The sequence below is a fragment of the Ischnura elegans genome, chromosome 8, assembly GCF_921293095.1.
Source record: "Ischnura elegans chromosome 8, ioIscEleg1.1, whole genome shotgun sequence".
Taxonomy (NCBI): Eukaryota; Metazoa; Arthropoda; class Insecta; order Odonata; family Coenagrionidae; genus Ischnura; species Ischnura elegans.
Window position 1 is genome coordinate 62,880,421 of NC_060253.1, and position 25,491 is coordinate 62,905,911.

Here is a 25,491-nt window from a genome sequence, read left to right on the forward strand (position 1 = left end):
CTATGTTTTTGCTACCTTAGGAATCAGTATTTAACTTCAGGACCTCATAATTTACATTACTTTTTGTCCCTCTGTCTTTGTTTCCATATCGTAAGACAATGTTCATTTATATGTACTTGACATTAACTTTAAACATTATCTGTCTTAAAGTATTCCTTACGCTTTTCTTGAGAAATGACGCATATATAGCGCTTTAATCCAAGTTTCTTAGCTTAAATCGCTTAGTATTCACGTAGTCTTTCTTCCAATTACATACAATTTTGACATAAGGAAGCTTAATACATTTTTAAGTCGTTGTAGAAAATTAATCGATTAAGTATCTAAAATGGAAGGAGGTATTGTAAGCAACGCAAACCCCTGCAAACTTAGCAACCTATGGTTCTAATTAAAGTTGGTTGTTAATATTACATACTGTTGAAAGTTAGTAATGCAGTTGATTTAGAATTCATGGTCAGCGTTAGCAAATTTGATATTGGTTGTTATTTATTTAGATATTTAGCGCTGAATATAGATTTTTCTCTGTCTAATCTAGGGGGACAGAAAAAAATCGCCAGAAGAGTGACAGTTACTCGGAGCAGCGTTTATTTACAATTGTACAACATTATGACCTAGAGAGTATTGGAAGCTTATGAATCATGAATTGGTAGCACTAGCGAGTTCCTGGCAACCACTTCCTAGTAGGTCCTTTCTCTTCTCTCCCACCGCGGGCAGCCAGTACTATTTGCATAAAATGAAGGTAAACATAAAACTGTTTTCTAAAGCTAGCAATATTTTACACATACGATTTATTATACGTAATAAATTGTATTCGACAGCACAATTAAGTACCAGTCAATTTTTAATTGAGCCATTTGCTTCGGAGTACGTTGATGCTTGTGCTGCTTACAACAACTTATTCTATTTTACTGGTGTAAACATTATGTTTTCCTCGAAGAGCAAGAAATTGAATTAGCTTTCTCACATCAAATTTTCAAGCCATTAAAACGAAATATACGGTAATACTAAACGCTCAATGTTGTGCAACTTGAGTGTACACGCAAAAATCGGTTTCTTCATTTTGAGAAAAAATTAGTTGAACCAGAAAAATTAAGCAACTGAATATTTTTTATAAAACGTGTACTCCATTGTAAAAATCAGCAACTACTCTTGTGCATCTTGCATTATTGAATTCGGCTGCCTCATATAGGGGGTAGAAGTCCTCATACTGGGGTGTCTTTCATTTTATACCGACATTTGGAAAGGGAAATTGCCTATACAAATAGTAAATAACGCCAAACGTTTTTACTTGTTACGAAAGTAGAGTGGCGCAGTGATAGCGCGCCTGGTCTCTAGAACTTCTTGTCCGTGGTTCAATTCCACGCTCTGTTAATATTATTTTATCAATTGAAGTTTTTAAAATTCAGATCTATTTAATACGCTCAATGCGGAAAAATAATGAAAACGCACCGCCTCGCGGAAATGATTTTTTTTGGTAATAATATCATATGCAGTGTGGAGGCAAACATTCTACTATAAGCAAACGACGCATTGCCGATCACTGCGAAAGACACACTGAGACGCCGGGCACATTTGCCGGGTCCAGCAGAAGATGCGGAAACAAATGTAAGAACCATGAAAGGAAAATGGAACCGATGCGTCAAATTCATGATATCCGCGTCAAGTGTGTTAAGGTTTTATCTTCTGCACCCATTAATTTTCATGAGTACTTTTATTTGGTGCATTTTTCAGTAATGGGAGAATTTATTATAATTTATAAATATCACTTTCTTAAGGTATTACATGTTCACAATTTGGCCAATTAACCATTGTTTCACCCTGTTTTACCGCTAAAGTACACTCCTAATTTACGCTTACGATTCTTAATACCAGCATTAATTGCATTCTGCACCACACGAATGAATTTTCAATGGAGCTCTTTTACTTCGAAATTCGCTGATGTTGCTTGCGGCGACTTATTCTTTCTTTACTGGTGTAAGCAATTTTTTTCCTACGATGAGCTAGACATTGAAGTAGTTTTCTGATATTAAGTTCTCAAGCCATTAAAACAAAAAAATACGCCAATAGTAAGTTGGGGAACTTAAATGAACTCGTAAAAAAATGTTTTCTTCTATTTAAAAAAATAGTACCATAGAAACTAAGCGGCTGAATATTTCTTTAAAAACATATAATCCAATATAATAATGGGAAACTGCTTTAATAAGCATTTTTCACAGCATTGAATTGGGTTGCCTCGTATAGGGAGTAGATCTCCTTATACTCATGTACCTTCTAATAACATAGAGAATGTTGCCTGCATCATTAGTAAACGACGTAAATTGTCGGGAAGAAATATAGGTAGCAGAGTGGCGCAGTGGTAGCGCGCTTGGTCTCCAGAGCCTTGAGGTCCGTGGTTCGATTCCACGCTCTGCTATAGATTTTTTTCCAAGAAAGTGATAGTTAAAGCAAGTGTATTAAGTTTTAACTTAAGACCTAATTAATGTTTTACAACTGTTAATTTCCATGCATTGTTGTAATCGGTCCATTTTCCAGGCCCTTTTTTTCGAGGATTCAATGAAAAATGACGCATGATTATTTTATCAATCCGTGGGCACTTAATCCCGGTGAAAAGTGCATTTACGTCACATTTTCGATCGATTTCACGGAAATTACATGCGCACTATCTATCAGTTTATGTAACCAGTTTATCCTGGATATTTCCTATTCATGGGTAACCTTTCGCTACGAAAAGAAATCATGTGTAGTTTCATAGGTATTCGCTATGTGTTCTTCTAACCAAATATTTTTGCGTATCTGGCAATCTTTCATTTTCGCCGACATCTGTGCATCCAAAAAATATAAAATTCAAAATTAAATTGATTAAACAGTATAAACCAAAGTTAAAGTAGGAAAGTATCGGCTATGCGTAACAAAAATACGTTGATACGTGCGTTATTCGATCTCTCTTCAGTGTTTGAGGACATATATTTCACCACTATATTCTAAGAGAATATAATTAATTGCAAAATGTTTTTTCAATCAATTACGAAGCGTAGGGGCACAGTGGAAGTGTCCTCGACCCGCTATTCAGATGTACGGGGGTCGAAACCACTCACTGCTCTCTTTTTAGTGTTCATGTTTTTCATCTGTTGCCGTTTAGCAAGTTGAAAATATTTTGTTGTCTTGCATGATTTTTTTGTTTTCTCAAAAACAATTCTTCAAATGAAGAATTGCTCGCAGTGATTGTACAGGGGACAAAACGAAAATGCGATCTAGTTATTAAGTACCTCTAGTAGTTCATATGCATAAGTTGAGAAAGGAATATCTATCTAATACCTGACGGTTAAAAGCCCTGGAGCTGTGATATCCATGCACATGAATGATTTGACGTTGAGCGACTCCCCTTAACTCTTCCCGAGTATATTTAACGTTTTTATTTTCTCATGAGTATCTGATTTTTGGAATTCAGGAGTACCATTCCGCTTTGTCATACTCTATTCATTTGTAATTTAATATGTCATAACTTATTTATGACACCCTCGACATCCACCTCTTTTTACGACCTAATTACTGATAAGAAATCACAATTTTTCTCCCTTTTAGCCAATCCATTCATTTTTAAATGCGGATATAAAAATATATTACATCAGATGCGCCTGAACTTCCAATTGTACAGCTGTTAATTTATTTCTAAACTTCGCGTTGAGTAATAAGAGGCTCCCATTCAATTATTCCACATCAGCTCGTTTGAACTTTGTATTGAAATCAGTTTCAGCCTAAGCAGTGCTGTCGTCGAATTCGTCTTCAAATCAGCAATACAACATTCAAAGAAGCATAAACCTCGTATGTAAGACTCAATTTGGGCTTTGAAACCGTGATTCATTTTGCAAAAATGTTGTCAATACTTTAGAAGTCACTGTGCATTTTTAAGCCGTCATTTTATGAAACTAATTTTAAAATATATGAGGTAATGTATTTTTGAAAAAATATTTCTAGCAGAGCGTGGAATCGAACCACGGACCTCAGGGCTCTGCAGGCCAAGCGCGCTACCACTGCGCCACTCTGCTCACATGATAGAAGTTTACATTTCGCGGTAGAACACAACAACTTTAAACGCTTCAACACTTCACTTAGCACTAGAAATCCCGGAATTTATATCCCTCCTAGAACTACGGAATCGAGTCCTTCTGACTTCTACCTTATCATTTTATGTTTTTGCTGATTATTTCGGCTTTTATTGATACATTACTTAAAGTAATAATTTTTGTTTCATATGCGAAATTCGAAAGTATATCAGAAGATCGCGTACATCGCGAGGAGTCAAAATGACTCCATCGGTAGTTCCAGTGTTAACAACTTCAACACTTTAGAAGTCGCTCTGCATTTTTAAGCCGTCATTTTATGAAAATAATTTTAAAATATATAACATAATCTATTTTTGAAAAAATATTTTTAGCAGAGCGTGGAATCGAACCACGGACCTCATGGCTCTACAGGCCAAGCACGCTACCACTGCGCCACTCTGCTTACTTTGTAAAAAGTAGACATTTCGTGGTATTTACCATAAATATAAGCAATACACTCTTTCCCTCTATTTTAAATCGGACTTTTCAAGTGAGGGTAGCGACAGGAGAGTCGGGATGGGCAGGTATTCAGGTGTGAGTCAGGGCTGTCTACTGTCACCTCTGCTCTTACTTGTTTGCTGAGGATATTTTGTGGGATCATGTTATGAGTTACAGTCAGGAATTTAAGCTGGAGGATTTATTTAACTCAATGAGTCCCGCGGATTACTGAGCATTCGCTGCTCATTTGGCAAAAGGATTAAAGTACTTACATATTGCGCTATTCAAATGGTGAGAGGAAGTTGATAAGAGCATTTATCTCCAGGGGACGAAAGTTAGGTGGTTTAGCGAAGCCTCGTGAGCAGGGAATGTGAGTCTGAAGATAAAATCGGGTGGTCACATACTTCAGCAGGTGGATCTATTTTTATATCCAGCAGCAGCTATCTCGGCATTTATCTTCAGCAGCTATTTCGGCAGTAAATTGGCGGAAAACAGACACTGAAGTAAGAATATCAGGGTGATGATATTATTATTTGAAGAAGCAGGTCCGTAATGAGAGGAATACTCCACGCAAACCTACCTTAAACGGCAGGATACTTCAATATACACTGCAGTTAAGCAGCACAAATGTAACTTTTGCATAATTTTCCGTGTTAGACCAGCAAATATTTTTTAGTAACCAAAGGTACACGTTGGAGATAATTTTGATTTCTCCGCTGCTTTCATTGTCCATGCCTCACTTCCGTGGAGAAGTATACTCTAAGTGTAAGTTCTGATAAATTATTTTACTTCTTAGTTTGAATTTCCCGCTATAAGTTGATCTTTCTTAAGATGGAATGCTCTCTTCATGAGGACTATGAGCTTCGCCCTCTCTGTCATGAGCTATCATGTTTTTACAGTGAAGAGGTGCCATACGAGTCTTACCATGGGTACTCTCCATGGGTTGTTAGCATGATAAAAGATATTTTTTATTTTTCTAAACGCATCTTCTGAGCCCCTCTCGTTAATGGCGACTTTTCAGAAGTCTTTCGTTCACCATTGGGTCACGCTTTTCCAGTCGTAGCTTCGGCGTTCCTTGTACGCGGTAGCATCTGAATTGAACCATTAAACTCCCCCCATCACAACTCACGATCGTAATTATCTCTCACACCCCTGTTTCATTCAACTCATCTCCAGCTAAGCTTAAAATGTATATAAACCCCACAAGCTTTTTGAATGAAACCGGTTCCCGAGCTCGAAGGGCAAGGTACTTACTTACCTACTGTACCAACTCTCCTCTTAACCTCGTCTTCTTCTGCGTGACCAATTTCCATTACTCTCGTTCCCATATCAGACGAGGGTAATGTTCACATGTGCTCGGGGCAAGGGTTGGGTTGGACATCGGACCGAATGTTGCTGTGCAGAGTCTGGCGAGACGGCATCACAGACGGCGTCGTAGGAAATGGCCGTGGAGGGGATGATATTAAGAACGGAAAAATAATAAAAAATGAAATGGAGGAGAATCGAGGAGCTGCCACCGGTTGAGATGGTCGCTACGCTTCCTTTATCCAAAGCAGAAAAATCCTTTACCCCCGTTACCAACCCTCTTCCCTCCTTACTTGGTCCATTGTGTGGTGCTTGCTTATGCGCTCCGGGTGTGGAAATCACAGCCCTGGGAATTGAATGGGGCTGGAGCGCTAGCAGGCGGAAAAATGGGGCGATTATGCGCGCGCTGGCTGCGTGGTGGAAGTAAAAAGTTAAGAAGGGGGTGTTGGTCGATGGTGGTGGTCGTCGGTTGCGCAAGGAGAAACATGCGTATAACACGAGGGTTAGAGCAATGAACCCCGTTAGACCGAATGGCTTAGTATACGGTAGCGGTCTGTGGCCATTAACTTCGAGTAGATACTGTCGAATCCAAAAGTAGAGCAACAAAATTAGCTTTGACCATTGTTCGATAATAGGGGACATAAATATTAGTATAATATCGCAGGGAGGGAAATTCAACGAACATTCATATCTCCCGCAATATCATTAGTACCGCCGGCCGGACACGGTGGCGGCGGGCTGCCTGCCACATAATTCTTACATCATTCTTACATAATTCTTACACAATTCACATACATCATATCTCCCGCAATATTATAAGTACTTACCGCCGGCCGGACACGGTGGGGGCGGGCTACCTGCCACATAATTGGTCGCGGATTCGAATCCCGCCTGTGTACATTACACCCTATCCAGGGCATGGATGTTCGTGCACGTTTAATTTTTATGTTAAAACTCCGATGAAAATGATCAATGCAGCTGTTTTTGGTGGTACAGGAATAAATAAATAAAATAAGTAGTGCGTCGTTTAAGGGAATTAAATCATGAACGATTTAGGTTTAAGTTAGGAGGTCCTCTTGCATGCTGCGCGTTGGTGATTGGTCACCCCCAGCCAAAAACCCTAGAAGTGGCTCGCAGGGTATTATGTAGATGTAGACATGTCGATTTAAGTGTATATATATAGCTATGCAGATTTTATTCCAGATAGAATTACGTTTCGCGGCTTAATTTTACTTTTATTCGTTAATCCACTGATTCGTCGAAGCATGCTTTCAAACCATATACGTGAAACGCATTTGTTTCGAACCGTTCAGTCGTGAACCTACCTCCTTAATGCTTGCTTTTACCCTTTCTCTACTTCAGCTCCCTCCAACTTTCATAGATTTGATTCCTATCCCCCTACTAGGCAACCCTTGAGCGGGATGTATGGTACCATGCAGATGTAGTACCATAAATCCCCCAACTTCATCTTTCATAGCACTGGCACTTCAGTACGATAGTTTTTCACGAGCTGCTTGATGAGGGTGTTAAAGCAACGATCTTTCCGTGCAGCTGACATTGAGATTGAGTGGGCAGAAAGTTGTGCAGTGGTGGTGTACTTGTGATAGACAAAGTTCTCGCTATTGGACATATGTACACAGGAGAGGCTAACGTCTGAAAGAAAATGAATTTGGAGGATGTGCAGTCTAGAGGAATTGAGTATGAAGGGAACGATTGGTTTAGGATGATCTAGAGGGTCGTTTCTCTATGTGAGCACATGAATTGAGGCTCTAGTGTTTCTACGACAAAGTCTATTGTTTTTACGATTTTGTCTCAAACGCTATTGGTCCGCTGCATTCGGCTGTATATCGTTCGTTTTTGTTATCCATAGATAATTACCGAAGATTCATAACGCGTCTACTTCGAGTAGGTAGTCCGTAGCTAGTAATTCGCCCCAACTATATGAACTCGAACACTTTCTATGATTTGACGGCTCGAAGCTAGCAGTTTAATAAAATATGCATAATTTACACTATGCAATTCATTTTCGATACTCTTGTTTCTCACGCTATAATTCTTCATGCAGTGGGATCGTACGAGTCTTGTTTTGCATTTTTCATGCTTTTTTAGGCTTTTCAATACAATTGTATGCCTATAATTGAAATATTCTAAGTTAAGGGCCTATATTAAATCAAAATTGTCCTTAAGTTTATGTAAGACTCAAGATTCTAGCCTTCTTACAAGAAAATTTTACTACAGGTGGCTACCCAATAATCAAAGCGGAGACATACGTTGAAATCCCCAAGTCCACTGGAATTTTAGGAAATGAAAGAAATTAGAAAATTAAATGACTAAGTTTTTTATTAGGGCTGTTACTTTTCCTTCATCGAGATAGTTAAATTTGGTGGGAATAAAATATTCAATGGAAATAAATTATATTTTTTGCGCAATAAATACAATCCGCCAATCCGTCGTCGAAATCAGCCAATGAGATTCGTCGTGAATCATGAGATCTACTATTTTGTCATTTATACCCTGGCCTACAGCGCAGAATCCGAAAATCGCTGTTGATTATCACAGTTTCACACCGGGTAAGGTCCTCCATATCTCCTAGTGACGTGACGTTCCGATTCGCATCTCATCCATCATCCTCAGGAATTCAGGAATCCAATGAGTTTTGGATTCCTGAATCCCTGAGGGCGATGGACAAGTTGCATATTGAAACGTCGAAAGGAAATAAGAACGGCCTTACCCGGTGTGAAACCCAAGAAATCTTCACTGCTCCTGCCACCCATTGGTTCCTGGTTCAAAACCCGGCGGTGATAGAGATTTTTTCAGAGACCGCTCGATCCCTGCTAAGGTGCCTTATGGTAGGCACTTCAAGGAAAGCACTCCGTCCGTCGGATGGGACGTTATGCCGTGGTCCCCTTGGCGCCATCATTAAGAGCAGGCTAATACCGACGCAGGGTTTCTCTCCACCCTTCCTTCCCTATGCTTCTCTACAGCTCAAATGACCTTAGCTATCGGTCACCTCCTCTAAATATCATCATCAATCTTCACAACCATTGTTCGCCGGGAAAAAAATCAGACGTTATCTATTTTTTTTCTTTATTCCCTTGCCACCTAACACAGATAAATTGGCCATTTTACACCAGGATTTTCAAACAATTTAACAATAATACGTGCGCGAACAACCATGCCCTGGCTAGGGGCAATATAACCAGGCGGGACTCGAACTCGCGACCTCTTTTTTCGTAGGCGATGACTCGACCCAGCCGCCATCGAGACCGGTGATTACATCGCTTTTGATTGTAATTTCTCCGTTTTTGGTCAATATCCACTCATAGGTCCTTATTTTGAGGGTAGAAACTTAAGTTCTTCGCTTTCCTCTCGTGTTTTCTCCGAGGTGAGTCTCTCTGGGGGGGGGGGGAGACGCTGTCAGAGGGTGGGTAGTTTGCACCGTGGGATGGGGTGGGTGATGGGGGCACGTGGAAGGTCTCAATGCAAAGAGGACCATCTGCCGCCCCCGGGGTTAGAGGAGCAGATAACCATCCTCTTCTCCCACCCTCCAATACCCACCTTCTGGCCCCCGCGGAGGCCTCCAGCATCACCCGCCCCCGAAAATCTCTTGCCCCCCCCTCCACTTCCTCGGCCACCCACAACACCTTTTGCCCTCGCAAGAGCCGCACCTTCCCGCTCACACTCCCTGGCACGAGTCTTAAAGGCCGATTTACACGGGGCACGGAATTGCACAGGTTAGAGCTGCGTTAATTTCTAAAATGGCGTGGAATTGCGCGAATGCATGAACGAAATTAGAACAGGGGCTATTTTGCCGTCTCGCATCCACGCATTCTCGCATGTGTTCTAGCAATTCACCGCTTTACACGACGCAATTTTGATTGCGCCTTCGCACGTACGTCAGATTGCGCAATTCCGTGTACCGTGTAAAACGGCCTTAATATCTGGTCTGCAATGGGACGTGACGTAATGGCACGTAGGCCTTAGAACGTAAACGGTACGATATGAAGATTACTTTGTTTTACCTACATCGAGGTTCTCTTAAATTCACTAATTGATTCATAAATAACGAAATATTGGCAGTTTCATTTTAATATTTTTTCAATCTCATAAAATACTAAAGATCTCTTTCAAATATTACAAATGTTGATAATTCAGTCGTTCACTTACATCTTCTGCAATGGGGCTTAACAAGTAGGCTTTATGACGTAAGCGATATGAAATAGAGATTGCTGGATTTTCCCTGCTTTGAGGTTCACTTAATTTCGCTGATGGCTTAATAAATAAGAGAGTACGGACTGTATCATTTTGAAATTCTGTAATTCGTTCAAAAATACTAAAAATTTGGATAATTTGGTCGTTTACTTGCATATCATCATGAACCTCATTAAAATAATTCGGAACATGGAATTGAATGATGGGTGACGAAGGAAAAAATCCTCCTCATTCAGCCGTTCTCTCTCTAAAATCGCTCCGTTCGATCCTCTAAGCCGTTCTCTCTAAAATATTTAAAAAATGTTAACCATTTTTCATGAGTTGGTGACGTCATAAGTGTTCTGGTTCTCTTACAGGGTGAAATTTTCTCTGTGGAAAAGAGTGTGAGCAACAATAAATCACGCGAGCTCGAAAGTTAAAATAAAATGGTGAATAAGCCCAATGAAAAGGATATTGCACGAGACAACAATAAGTTGACCAAATTAAACCCCTTATACTGCAAAGCCAAAAATTAGGGCTGTTTTTTTTTAATCTTAATGAAAAATCATTAAGCAAGATCGTAGAAAAATGTTGAATATTTTGTTAATAACGTAATATTATACAAGATTCCCGTTGAATTTTTTGTCTTCAGGCATCTGATATTTTTGCTAAGCTAATCGTTTGAAAAGCTTACGAACTCGAGTGGCTCTAATTTTGAAAGTGTACAGTGTCGGCCTGTACTTCTTATGTCTATGGGTAAGTGGACGATATCTGCAAATTTCTTACATAAAGATATCTCCAATGGGAGTCGTTAGCCGCGAGACAAAAATTCAAAATCATGAAGCAAAGGAAACAGCTGGTTTGTAATTCCATAGCTCGCAATCGAAACGAATGTTTTCCAATGTAAATTTTATATGATGCATAGGTTTGCTGAGGCTTTTTTTCTAAATATATTTTGATAGATACTCCACAGACCTTCTCTTACCCTCTCTAAAATTCTGCAGATTCAGAGGTGAATCCTGTGACGCACAATGACCGATTAGGTATTGAGTATTCAAGTTAATACTTTTCCATGTTTCCAACTACATTGAACGACTTGAGTCAGAATTATTCCCGCTGCTATGTGCTCGGACTCCAGTACATTCGCTGCTAGTTAAAATCAAGCCCCTACATAAACAATATCAATGAATTGGATGGATGAGGCAGATACTTTGTGGAGATCCATTATGAGATATGAAAGTGCTAAGTGTTTCACTTCATATCTAAGGATATAAATCTTTTATACTGCATTCCGCAAAGCCTTATCTTAATTTCCACGCCATTTTATTTGTATATTTAATTCACATACGCGTGCATTTCGCAATGTTTTCACTTCTTGAACGCACGAATTAGGTCTATTGCATTACCTATCACCCACCATTCAGCAGTATGGCCCGTAACGGTACTGGCACCCCTTCTACTAAAGACAGGGCCGGAACTAGGAGTTTCGTCAGGGGCGAAATCATTTTTCTGCCCCCTACCCTCGCTCCCTCCCTCCCCTTCCCCACCTCTAAAATATAATAAATACGTAAGGTATTTTTTGAAAAGTGGTAGTTGAAATTACTAACTATTAAGAATTTGTATAAATATTATTGTGTAATATTTTATAGATTAATAATCATTGTTAAATAATTAAAGTAGAAAATATTTTTTTTTCAATTTTGCCCCTCCCTGTAATCTGCCGCCCGGGGCACGTGCCCCCTCCGCACCACCCTAGTTCCGGGCCAGGCTAAAATCGTCCTCTGATTGGCTGTGCGGAAATCTTATGGATGAGCTTGCCCATTTTTCTTAAGGCTTGCGTCCATTGTGGAATGGAATTTCGGCTCCTTGCGGCTCTTACGTCCTATTGTAGACCAGGCATTGAAGGAATCGCTTAGAAATCTTCCTCGACTAGGATTTCTCCATGAATGCACCGCTTCAAGGTCAAATTGCTGCGACTTCATTCATTGGGTTCGACCCCAAGAATTTAACCCCACACACTCGTCCTGGGACCTCTCCCCATCCCTCCTCTGCTCCTGTCTATTCTGCCGTTTCAGCTGTGGCACGAGCCACTCTCTTCAACCGTCGCTCGCCGCTTTGAGCCATGCTGCAAATTTGGGAAATATCAAGGTATTCTAACTCACAAGTACGCGAACTATCATCTGCTTTTTCCAGATAAAGTTCATCCTTATTTAATGGAGTTACATACGCTCCAAAAAAGTAACGTCACCTCAATCAATCAAGAGTATTTGGTTAACCATACGGAAAAAAAGTTTAGTCAGAACTATCAAATTCTGATAAAATTTATCATACTTTTCGGCTCATATGGCACATTGAAAAATTCAGTAACAATTACCAAACCAGTTTGATAAATTCTATCAAACCGATTATGTCGCGGATTGATGGGTAGGCAATAGCTTCTGAGAAGTTGGAAATGTCAGAGTTTTCAGAAAAGGCTAGTGGTAAGTCTCACCTGGGATGTAGTGTATCACGGTGCGGATACGTAGACACTGAGGAAGGAAGACAGAAAGAGACTACAGGCGTTCCAGCTATTGGTATGAAGAAGAAGAAGTGGATGGAGAGTAGGTGGAATAACGAAGTGCTTTTCGAGAAGCCAGACAAGCAATACGCCAACTATTGGCCGAATTCGGAAGTAGCGCTCCAAGGATGCCTAGCAATTCCCTATGGAAACCACGTTGATAAATCATTCGTATTTCTGGGAATTTACTGATTTTTCAAATTATACTTTTGGTAATTAGCTGTCATAAGGTCGTGCGCAAGATATTTTAAGCATTCAAATTCGTGCAAAATGACTTATAATTGCCATTAATTGCCACAGTTCATCATTTACTGGGACGGTGATTTGTTTTTTTAATGCACTTGGGGCAGCCGACGTATTGCATTTCTTCTTTTCTACCCTACTAAGAATAATGTTTTTAATCGGAGTAACGCATTTATGGTCATTAGGAATCCTTACAGTAAACGCCGTGAGATAGTAGTGGATATTTCAGCTATAATTCAATAATTCCTTAATCTAAAATGCTATTTGTCGTTGCCTCTTGGAATCGAAATACCTCCTTAAAGCCAAGAAAAATCCTCCATGATATTTCCTACTTTAATTTTTGCAGTGGCTCAACGATTCATCCTATTACACGTATCTTATCATAACAACAATATCCTCGATGCGTCGGCCATGTTGGTAATTTCGTCACTGCCTTCAGCGCCGCCACCGGTGATTTTAGTCTCAATATACTGAGTATCTAGGTGGTCATGACTATGGGCTCAAATGAGATTCATCCCTACCATCCAGGAAGAAAAGCGAAGTTGAGGCCAATTATAAGGTCAATCTCTCTTATTTAATAATAAAGATCTCACCTACCGTTGTGTGTTGGTTATTAATATCAGGGTGGCCCTGCAAATTTATGGAAACATTTACGGACACAGTCACCCATGGACGTAAATGTACATCTACATAATACCCTGCGAGCCACCTCTAGGGTGTTTGGCAGGGGGTGACCAATCACCAACATGCAGCATGCAAGAGGACCGCCTCATGCACACCGCACGGTCATAAAAATATTACGCATACTAGTAAAATATACATGTTTATTCATAAAAAAACTTGCTGAATATTAGTAATTCCTAGAGCAAATGCATGCAAGGTTGGAACTATGGAAAAAAATATGCAATGAGTCATCCTAGCGAGTGACGCCATTAATCCTACCAATTGAGACAACGTCGCAGTCCTTAATAGTGCGAGGGAAGAATGAGATTTTAAATCTCTCTGTTTTGCAGTCTATTTCTTTTATTTTCTTCTCATGATCAGGTCTCTACCATTATACGATTGTAAACGAAGGATATGATTCACGTCGTCTGAGAAAACGTCATCTTAGAATGTAAACAATAATAATAATAATAAAATGCCTTTATTCGGGCGAGGTTGAGACTAAAAAGTCCCCTCTTCCACCTAACCCCTTGATAACATCAATGCAAACATATTAAAAAATGGTAGACAAACGGTTACAATACAAAGAATATACAAAATAAACTGTTTGTGAAATGCCAAAAATATAAACAACTATATGTGAAAATTTTGTGTAAAAAAGATTTCTGTTTGGAGGAAAAAAACATGAGGATAAGGGTGTAATATCCTTCAGCGAAAAAACCCACTGCAGGAAAACGCCCACTCAAGAAGGGGGGCGTGAAAAACCTGCGAAAACCTACTGAGTACCAGAGAAAACCTACAGTAGAGGTCAAGAGCGCGATCCTGTAAAGAGCGCGCAGATGGCGAGGGTATCGTGCACAAATTCCGCTTTTGCACGACAGACGAGTGCACAGCAGCGAAGGGTGGATGCAATGTGGTTGGGGTAGAACTCGACACACATTTCACAAAATGTCTTTTTACTTCCCGCGCGCCCAAACCTCTCTCCCTTGCGGCCAGCGGCGGCGTCCCAATTCTATTTTTAGAGGCCAGGTGAGTGTCCAACTGTACCTAACCTCCGACCACCAACTCGGCGCAGGTAAGACAGCAGACCCGACCATTCTATTTTTCCTTTTCCACTCTTTGCCATCCACACTCGGAGTGGTTGTCGGATTTGCGAAAACTGCATGATTCTCGCGAAAGTGAAAGGAAATAGAGGAGCGATGCGCTGAAACGGATGAGTTGGTGTTTTTTTTGCAACTAAGTTTTCCAGCACGGTTAAATTATCTTGTAAATTTATCTATAAGGTTGTATTTTCCCATTTTTTTTGACATTCTAAATTACTAAATCTACATAACACCCTCATAAGCTAAGGTCTGAATATTTTGAATACTCATCTGCAGTATGATATGCACCCGCAATAAGCAGCATGCATGTACATCTACTTAAATAATACCATAGAGTAAGTATATATACTAACTAAGTATACTTACTCTATGATAATAGCCAGCGAGCCACCTTTAGGATGTTTGTCAGGGGATAAACGCCATTCCAACTCTCTGTTGCTGGCTAGCAGGTTTGTCTTTGACGCCGAAGAGTAAAAAAAAAAATTTGTCGCTCAATTATTTGTCAAAGATTGATATCCTTTTTTATATTGTTTCAAAGTATTCAATTTCGTTGACAAGTCATGAACAAGAGTTTAAAAAATAACCATAAACCAAACCTCGTCCCGAAGAGCCAATTTTTAATGTTATAGGTTAGAACTCATTAATTTCTAAACTTCCAGTTGAATTGCCTGAAAAGTATCTTAGCCTACCTTTTAGACTACCATATTTTTCTATTTTTTCCCCATGCTAAAATTTTAAGCGGTAAAAATTAGAGCATTTTTATGGTTAGAGCACAAGAAATGCATCATTTATGGGAATTGCCACGCCATTGCTTCTTAACGGAAAGTTTCCTGCATCAAAAGCTTGGTCGCAGTCATCCTCCAGGTGTGTCACTTGGAACTTGGTCTATTACCTGCAGGAAAAACTCGTCACATGAGAGCGGTATGCCAGACTGTCCTTTCGTGATGTATTACGTCGGGTGTGTTTGATCCTAACTTGCCTCTTCCAACTCTCCGATGTAACGGTTGCGGATATAAAGGGAAAAAAGTTGAAGCAATATAGGTGTACCTTAAGAGAGTGTGGTTGGTCCCTTATACTATGTATACTTCTCTAAATACCCAAGATGTGGCTCATAAGGTTTGTAGTACATAATTTGTAATTTATTCTGAATTTGGTGGATTCATTCTTTCGAGCAGGAGTCAGTCAGAAAAACAGAAAACTTGAACGCCAGTAAAAAATGTCATCCCGTCATAATTTTACATGCATGATATAAGCATGTACATAATATCCTGTGATTCACCTCTAAGATATTTGGCAGGGGGTGACAAATCACCAGAATGCAGCTCGCAAGACAATCCCCTCGTGCACTCTACACGGTCATAAAAATATTACCGGGGGTACGTATAATAAAAAAAATGTGCACATTGTATTTCTGAACGCTTCCTTCGTGGCGGCTTTGGACAACTTGTATTTTTTTACAATGGCTGACTTTTTTTTACCATGCTGACTTTTTTCATTTTAGCATGATAATATAACATGTGATGAGACGTCCTAGCGATTAATTAATTAATCGAAATACCGTTGTTATATTAATGGTACGAAGAAAGAATGGCAATTTTAAATGTCCCTGAATTGATCACCCCCTGCCAGTCACCCCAGAGGTGGCTCGCAGGGTATTATGTACATGAAGATGAATTGCGTTCAATTTCATTTACTTATTCTCGTGTTTACGCCTATCAAGTTGGCAATCTATTTGGCAAGTTTTGGTTTTGAATAAATGCGGTAGTACGATTTGTTAGTATGCGTAACGTCTTTTGTACCACGTGGTGTGCATGTGGGAATCCTATTGCATGCTGTCAGTTGGTGATAACCCACTGACAAACACCCTAGAGGTGGCTCGCAGCAAGGACGTACCCAGGATCAAAACTAGAGGGGGGCAAGCCGTGGTCGTTCACGTTATAACACAGAAAAACTTGAGGAAAGAGAAATTTCAATAAAATTATAACAGCGCATTATTAGTTTTTAAAATTATTTGCTCGAAAAAATATTTTAATTTAAATTAAATGTTTTATACTAATATCACTATTCTTTGATATAAAAAAATACTTCCGTTTTGGAGTAAATTTACTTTTGCTTCTATGGGTGTGGGGGGCAGCTGCCCTCTGCTGATGTATGGTGATGTAGATGTATTGCAGTACGACAGTAAATGAAGGATATTTTTGGCATCGGATTCATGCATACGAAGTCCCTGGTTTCAAGTAGGCATCAAAAAATAGGTAAATCATTTGTCCTCGTGCACTCCGAGTCACGAAGCATAGGCTTCATAACGGAAACTTTCTCGACGGTGGCCAAAAGGGAATGGTAAAAAATGTTGAGGCAAGAGGGGGCGAAAGGGATTTGCGAAGAGCAAAACCGTTGGGCGCGGGACCCGAAAAAGGTGGACCGCCAGTGGGATGGGGTTCGCTTCCTTCCTTCTGCTGAGCCCTTCGCTCACAATGGCACATACCCACGCGAGCAAGGCGGACTGGCCGGAAAAAAACTTTCGCAAGAGTGGCGAACAAGGAACGCAGTTGTTTGACAAAGCTCATGGGTGGCAAATACCGCTTCCTGGGAAATTCGTTCGACTCTGAAATCCTCATTGCTATTTGAATTCGTTCTCGTCTCATTGGAGTCCAGGCAAGGCGAAAAAATGTCACACTGACACTGCTGGTGCAGTTGGTGGTGGTTCACCCGCTGCCAAACTCCTCTGTAGGTAGCTTGCTGGGTGATATGCAGATGTGGATACTGGTCGTTATTATGACGTTTTATTTTCTTTTTTAGTTTTGTACCCTACATTTTCGAATCAGAGTTTGTACTCTGCGTTACCAGAATAATAAAGAGTATATATAGACTTTAGAGCAGAGACATTTGAGATGTTATTCTTTCATCGTAACATTGGCGCAGGTCACGAAACATAGCCCTGCACATTCTAGGACAACTGACTGCATGTCAATCTTTTCCATATTTTGTTTCCGTATTTTGTTACTCTTTCCGTGTTTTCACCGATTTAGTTTTCGTCTTTTTATTTTATAACACTGTTTGACCCTTTTTTATTCACTCTAGGCCCTTTGTTTGATTTATGCGTTAAAAAGTTAGAATTATTTTAATCTCCGGGCGTTAAAATCGTCAGCTTTCTATGGAGGGTAGTGTATTTGTCTTTTGTTTTTAGTATTTTGTTACGAGTAGCGATTCATGCTTGGTCGGAGTTCACAGTGTGAACTTCACACTGCCTGCGCAAGCGTGTACGTACTATTTTAATTATTTATTTTTTCATAAGCACGAAGTGTGTATGTTGCGTGGCGTCATTTTGCATTCTGGTGATTACACACCCTTTGCCACACATCCTTGAGGTTTCTTTCAAGACCAAAGTGCACGATTTGAGAATTAAAAACATAGCAGAAAGAGCTGAAACAAATGACCCCCATACTGCATCTTAAAGAAAGTTCAGGGCATTTCAAAATTTACCTTACCTTACGCTAGTGTTGGCGTTATTTTATAGAACTGTGGCGCAAAGATTTTCTACAAACGTCACCGTAGACCTTAGGGCACTAATAATTCACGTTAAGTGCTACATACTGATAATTTTTCGCTGATTTCTTTTTGGGAAATAACCTTATGTTACTTTCCGTGAACCCTCCCTTCGCTTGGCGTTGGTTTTCATTGCTTTACATTCCCTCTTCAGTCGTTAACGTAGTATTCACCCCATGGGATCAAGATTCTTATAGTGTTTTTTTTAAATCTATGGATAGTTCTAGAAGGGATAAGTTTCCACCAATACTGTCTACGTCTTTGCAGAGGTATAAAATGAGAAAATATCTCAACTCCTGCTTAACCAGAAATTATAATTTGGAGCTTATTCCTAATGTTACCATCGAAATTTCCGAATAGTAGTATATAATATTTAGCACTTCCTTTTTAAGGTAACCCCTCCGAAGGCCATAAATACTGTTTTATTGCTCGACTGCACGGTGTGCTGATAAAGTGGTGAGAATATGTACTAGTTAATAGCATTTTGAAATTAGAGAATATTTATTTTTAACTTTGATGACTTTGACGACCTCCGAAGCATAGGTCTTCTCACTAGAATGTAACCTTTAAACTTTAATCAGTTAGCCTCACTAGAAACGAAACCCATATTTCATCCACACCCATGTCCCCGTTACGATACCGGGAATTCCTCACGATTTCTTTCCCTTCCTGGAATACCAGGTCATCCTCGGAATCCTGACCGTTTCCATGACTTTATGGCACCCAAGGATTACAGATTCATCATGTTGCGGTTGTTTTGGAAAACGAGAATATATATCTATTTTCGACCTCTGTTAATTTTTTTTCTAGACTTTTCTGGTCTGTACATGTGTACCGAAATATCATAATTTAAATGAATAAAATAATATTATCAATAACAGACACTTTGATACTTCCGTAAAAGATCTTATTATTGTTCTGTTTTGATAATATGGAGCCCTTCCACCACGTACAAGCTTCTAGCTTCGGTTGAATGAAATTGACCTTTGTAATTTTCTCATAAAAATTTCTTTACGCATTTTCTGTGAAAATTATAAAGGTTGTTTTTTTTCATTCAGCATAAAGTTTCACAAGGTGAAAGCCGGCCGAAAGTATCGATTTCATCTTAATTTACTTTACACAAAACTTCAAGGATCCAGCATCGATGGTAGGCTCCATTAACCAAAATTACCTCCGGAAGGATGAAAATTATAATTATCAAATTAGATTGATGAATAGAAGTATAGAGTTTTTTAATTTTTGAGTACCCTAGCATTGTTTAAGTAAAGTAAATTCACCTTGTTGTTATATATTATTTGTTTTTCTGTCTTCCATTTTTTTTATTGATAAGGAATTGGGTATTTGTTGCACTTGGCTATCAAATATTATTCTGTGTAAGTGCTTTGGTATTTCGGCTTGTAGAGCAATTAACTTTTAATACGTGGATCCAGGGTGTAAGTTCTTGCTCGTGCAATTTTTTGCTGCAATAATCCTAAAATTAATCTAGTCAAAGTGTAAGATTTAACTGTAACCTATTTACTGCCTCCTCGCGTTTGTCATCAGTAATCTATTAAAATGTTTTTATTTAAATGTTTATTTAGAATAAGGACATACAATGTTAGGATGAATATGATATGAGTTGTAGATACATTTGGGAGGAAACTATTTTCTTTTTGTCAATAGACAGAATGTACTGAAAAAATAGCAACGAATTCGAAACTCTTAATCTGCTTCGATATACACATTAGTCATTCAAAATTTATCTTACAATTAGTTGTCAGGAAAAAATTTGAAAGGGCAGCAACAAGTAAAAATCAGAATCATTAACAAAAGAAGGTCTCTTTATTCCATCCTTCGTACAGCATTTTCGAGCAGATTCGTTAATAGTGCCGCTATGCCATTGCATTCGAAAAAATTGAGCAAAATATACGCCCGAACAGGGACTTGAACCCTGGACCCTCAGATTAAAAGTCTGATGCTCTACCGACTGAGCTATCCGGGCTCTTGTGACACCGCGAAGACTAAGGTGTATATGAAAGCAGCTTCACTCGGTCACCTTGAGCAAACACCTATGCCACCTGAGCAGTTCCCTTGCGCTATTGTCTACCCAGAGCAGAGCTATGACGTCAGTGTGCTCCTTTGGAGCGGAGCGCTTGTTGCAAGAGCATAGAGGGTCCTACAGTTAGCGCAGTCTTAATAAAAAATACTTTATATTAGGGGCGGATCCAGGATTTCTTTCTGGGTGGGGCACAAGCAAGGCCGTGTCTAGGATTTTGTTTCGGGGGGGGCCAAGGTTACCTCGTAATAGAAAATGAACGCAATGATAATGGGACCGTATTAAAAATCTTGCATATTTTTTTAAGGTGGGGGAGGGGGGCACGAACCCCGTGCCCCCCTCCCCCACCCCTAGATCCGCCTATGCTTTCTGTTGTATATCTGATTGTAATTTTTAAATTGTCAGCTATCTAATGCGTTAAATATTAAGCAAAAGACGCCAAGGCCGTTTGAGGCCTATACCTACATTTCATTTACATCTACATAAAACGAGCCAAATCTAGAGTGATTGGCAGGGGGTGATCAATCAATTCCGTGAATGGCAACGCATTGAATAGTGAAAAGTCTGTGGGATACGCGAAATGGTGCCGTGAAATATGAGAAAAATCCCTGTTATACCCTTAATGGCGAGTGACGTGTTTGCTTACTCCAGAGAATTATGTAATTACAGCAATTATTACTATTTTTTTTATAAACGTTGGCAAGTTATGCCCTCGCATGGATGTGGATGTGTAATTTCTACGAATGCGTGACATTTTTATGAACTTGTAGTGTGCTGTGGGGATCCTCTCGCAAGCTGCATGCCAATGATTGATCACCCTGCCAAACACCATAAAAGTCGCTCGCAGGGTATTCTGCAGATGCATATGTATTATGCTTTTTCAATTGATCACTATTAATCGAGTAAAAATTTTTGTCATAATATGGATAAATCTATGTGACGAAACCACCTTATCTACAGCGATGAGTTAATATGATAAAAGTGTAGCGTTTCCCATGTATGAGGTGATTTAGGTTGGGAATCTCTACTGGAGCTTACAGCAAAATAAATTCTGCATTCACTCATCAAATTCGGAGAGAAATTTTTCTCAGACTTTTAAAAATATCATTGAATAAAGGAATCACGGGAATTAGATGAAGAATATTGACTGCTGGACATCTACATCTAGATTTCACTAGGGAAAATTCCCCTGAACCAGGATTCAAAAAACGAACCGAACTCACAAGCTATGGCTTTCTAAAGTGGACAAGAGCCCGGATAGCTCAGTCGGTAGAGCATCAGACTTTTAATCTGAGGGTCCAGGGTTCAAGTCCCTGTTCGGGCGAAAGTTTTGTTAATTTTTTCGAGTACACCAGCATAATTCAATACTCGCGCATTTGCCTGAAAATACATCTACATAATACCCTGCGAGCCACCTCTAGGGTGTTTAGCTGGGGGTGATACTGTGCTGGGGGCAGAAGGCCGTCTTTCTGTTTTTCATTATTTTCATGTTCTGTTGAAGCTGTCAACCCAGATGTTGTTTTTTTTTAGGACTTCAAAGAAAACTTTTGAGTGACTAAGGTGTATGTATCAGTAGATTAAGAATGTATTGGTAGTCTTACATGCATACTGAACTCTCACTCACATTGGGCACAATATTATCGTCATCAGCATCATCATAATCAGCTGGTTTTCTGCCCCTCACTGGCAGGTACAAAACACCTATATCTACATAATACCCTGCGAGCCACCTCTAGGGTGTTTGGCAGGGGGTGACCAATCATCAACATGCTACATGCAAGAGGACCGCCACATGAAAAAATTCTCTGAGCTTTGGGGGAGGTTTATCCCCCGAAATCCCCCCTCGCTGCGCCACTGTTCCCAGTAGCTTCTTCTGCCTAAGTCGTCTCCACCTCATTCTGTCTGACGCCTCTCCTTTAGTTTCCCAGTCAGGGGCGCATCTGATATGCATCGACTGGCAAAGTCAAAATGAAAAACGTGGTGCGCATGTAAGATTATAAAATTAATTCTTACTGGTCAATGTATAACATATCTGTCTTTAAGCAAAAGCGAATCTAACATGCGCATCGCGTCGTATTTTTTTCGTTTTTGATATCTGAAATGCTCTTCTCAAACTTACTTTAACTCTCTCATCAATCATATTTGAAATTTTCAATAATTCAAGGTAGCGTTAACTTGATATAATTTTTTTTATAAAACGTGTTTTTTAATAAAAAATAGTATCTTCTCCGGAACCTTTATGTTTTATTTGTCCTTATTTAGTTTCTTATAGTTCATATCTGTTAAAGCTGCTAATATAAGTTTTTTATTCAATCTTAAGGCCACATGGGCTGTTTTTGAATAATCAAATAAATAAATTTCATAGATTCAAAAAGCATTTCATTAACGAGACTAAGTTTTGGTTTTATCCCGATATTAAAGAAATAACGTACTTAAATATCAATTATTTGTCAAAATTACAGTATTTCTGTGTATTTAACAATATGACATAGTCTCCCTGAATTATACCACGAAAATGTAGAATTAAAGTTTTTCCTGGCGTATGCTCTGTAGGAATAGTTCTCGGGTTTCCCACCGGGCGCAGATTTGGGTTACGGGTCCCAACGTTTCGATGACAAAGTCCGCCACCGACTTCAGGGGTTCAATGTCGAGCTAAGTTCTTGCTGATATTTATATCCTTGAGAGCAGTTTAACTGTGCCTTGGTGACCCAAATCTACACCCGGTGGGAAACCCGAGAAATATTCCTGCATACCACGAAAGTTCTTTTTTCGTCAATGAGGCATCATTAGAAGAACAAATATTTATTTTATTAAAAAAATGAAATACTTACTTCGATTCTCGGTTGAACCTTGAACAAGATCTTGCTCAAAAATTCATCCAGCCCTCGTAAGTTGTGCGAGATTCTTACCCCGAAGGAAACCAGCTCCTTCCGTCCATGCCCCATACCACACACTCTCTTTGCGCCCAACTCCTATTTCCTGTCCCAAGCCAGTATGTGCCGAACCTTTTCTCGGTGCCAAAAGCAGAGAGAGGAGAGCGGTGAAAGAAAATTTCGAGGGGTTGGTAAGGGTAAGGGAAGCTGACAGACTTCGGGAGACGAGGAGCTTTTCTTCAAAAAACCTTGGCTCTCTCCAATCGAGCTTAGGAAAGGAGCTAACCTCCCCATCCCCTTATACCTGTGCAAAGATGGAGGCTGTGGGCTTGCCCCCACTCCCTCCAGTACCAAAGACGCAAGCAGCCCCTCGTCGTAAGAACAAATCTGGCGGTTGTTGACGGCTGTCCTCATCTACGATTCTTGGGAAGATATTCGAAACCCAAATTAGGCTATCCAGCGAACTAGTAGTCATAGCAGATGTAGATATTTTAGTAACTATATTGTTATAGCAGAATTCGATTAATGAGATTTCCGCCGCGTCGATTTAGTTGGAAACTAGTTTCCAAAGTGAACCAACGACCTATCGGAGTGACACGGGGAATATACCTATAAGAACCGTATTTTGTGTAGATTTAACAAAAACGATAAAATAATAGCAATAATAATAATAGTAATAAAATAATAATAACAGTAACAATGGTAATAATAAAAATGGCGTAATTTATTGTGCCAAAAATCCACAGGGGAAAAAGTCATTTACTTTGACCGGGATTCGAACCCTGGATTTCCGGTCGAGTGCTTTAGCGAGTTAAACTACCGTAACATTATTTTCCTCGGTGGAAATTTGGGGAGAATGACGCCTCGAAAGTTTAACTCTCTAAGGCACTCGACCGGAAATCAAGGGATCCGGGTTCGAATCCCGGTTAAGGGGAATGATTTTTTTCCCTGTGGATTTTTCGAAAAATTTGTGCATTGCGGGCGACACCCGTAAAAGTTATCACCGAGGCTGGTTCCGGTATAATTAAATCGGCATAATTTATTGTAACTAAATTATTTCATCAGATTTAAAAGTTATTTATTTAAACTCCACAGCTCAGCAATCGGTTTAATAACGTAGAATAGTAATAAATTGAAATCGTTTTCAAATGAAAATATACAAAGAAAGAAAATGCATAACATAATGCAGAAAGCATGCATATACAGCGTTGAAAAGATCAATTAGGTTGGGCTACTTAGGCATAAGTATATATATTTGAATTTTTTTCAGGGCTGAAGGGTCGTTTATTGGTTTAGGAATGTTGTTGCACGTTTGTGAGGCGACAGCGGTAAATGCTGTTAATATTTACTAATATGTAATATAAATATTTTAAATAAATAATGGAGATATTTGAAATAAATTTTACATCTACATAATACCCTGCGAGCCACCTCTAGGGTGATTGGCAGGGGGTGATCAATCACCAGCATGCAGCATGCATTGGACTCCCACATACACACCACACCGTCCAAAAAACGTCACGTATACTAACAAATTATACTACTATATGCTGTTAGAAATAATAATAAAATTAAGAAACATGCAATAAGTTTTATATAGGTTAGTTGGCTACACTACAAGTCATGCAATCTATCTATGAGTTCCATCGCTGCCGTTATAATCTCTTATTGATCGTGGAAAAAATGACATTATGTACCTGTCCGTTCTACAATCTATCTCTCATATTTTATTTATATGATCTGATCTTCCGTAGTATGTTGGCGTCCGTAAGATATGGTTAACTTCGTTAGAAAAGATACTGTGCTTGAATTTATCTATAAGGTTTAGTCTATTTTTCAATCTACGGTCCGACAGAGATTCTCATCCGAGTTTATCTAAGAGGTCAGTTACACTAACGAGACTATCGTAACGACCTTTCACATACCTGGCAGCTCTTCTTTGCACGCGTTCTAGCTCTGTTATTAAGCCTTTTTCATTACGAAAAAGGTCGAAGTTAAATAAATGCTAGTTGAGGCTCAGCTGTCTGATTACTCGTATATGCACCATCTTTTATTTATGGTAAACGGCTGGTGTCCTAACTCTCTCCGCTAAACATCTATTGAGGCGGCTAGGGGTCAGTATGTTGACGTACAAGGTACCTAGTTACTAAAAGCTTGGGCAAAAGTTGGAAGGTTCCTCAGAAATGATAGAATCAGAGAGATATCCTTCCAAGATGTGACGTACAGGAATGCGATTTTTCCTCTAAAAATCAGGGATGGCAAGTGAAACGGAACGAAAATGTGTCGTTTAGACCCGGAGAGAAACGAAAATGCGAGGCCAAGGTTTAGTGTAGTTCCAGCACGAAATTAAAATCACCAAGGAATTTAGCTTCATTCCGGGATGAAAATTTACTCTCGGGAACGAGACTAGATTAATCCAAACTCCGCGGAAAAACTA

General features: G+C 39.5%; 1 protein-coding gene and 5 non-coding genes across 6 annotated transcripts in view; 3 read left to right on the plus strand and 3 right to left on the minus strand.

Annotated features, from left to right (window-relative positions):
• Nucleotides 1-25,491, plus strand: part of LOC124163940 — a 250,137-nt gene that overhangs the window by 203,559 nt on the left and 21,087 nt on the right. The window lies entirely within an intron of this gene.
• Trnaw-cca lies at nt 2,337-2,410 on the plus strand. Its single transcript has one exon. It is a non-coding gene; the product is annotated as a tRNA-Trp (tRNA).
• On the minus strand, nt 3,970-4,043 carry Trnac-gca. Its single transcript has one exon. It is a non-coding gene; the product is annotated as a tRNA-Cys (tRNA).
• Nucleotides 4,430-4,503, minus strand: Trnay-gua. Its single transcript has one exon. It is a non-coding gene; the product is annotated as a tRNA-Tyr (tRNA).
• Nucleotides 20,055-20,127, minus strand: Trnak-uuu. Its single transcript has one exon. It is a non-coding gene; the product is annotated as a tRNA-Lys (tRNA).
• On the plus strand, nt 21,433-21,505 carry Trnak-uuu. The gene has a single exon. It is a non-coding gene; the product is annotated as a tRNA-Lys (tRNA).